The 224-nt window shown below is 32.1% G+C and overlaps 1 protein-coding gene across 1 annotated transcript in view; it reads right to left on the bottom strand.

Annotated features, from left to right (window-relative positions):
* Window positions 1-224, bottom strand: part of LOC119588325 — an 11,407-nt gene that overhangs the window by 9,543 nt on the left and 1,640 nt on the right. The gene's annotated exons all lie outside the window — the stretch shown is intronic.

Below are 224 nucleotides of genomic sequence, written 5' to 3'. Positions count from 1 at the left end.
TATCAGCAGAAGACTTGACGTTTTAAAAGGGGTACACACATCTTATGCTTTTCATTTCATAATTTTTGAATGAGTGTTTTCGTCTATTAAACATCTCCCTGGCAAAACACACACACACACAAAAATTGGTATATTGCATAATTCAAAACAACCCGAATAATAGGTATGATCATTATACATGCACTTGATAATCCGCATCCTTATGTAATCAATATGACATTATA

This window comes from Penaeus monodon, chromosome 23 (genome assembly GCF_015228065.2).
Source record: "Penaeus monodon isolate SGIC_2016 chromosome 23, NSTDA_Pmon_1, whole genome shotgun sequence".
Taxonomy (NCBI): Eukaryota; Metazoa; Arthropoda; class Malacostraca; order Decapoda; family Penaeidae; genus Penaeus; species Penaeus monodon.
This window is presented reverse-complemented; position numbering and strand designations above follow the sequence as displayed.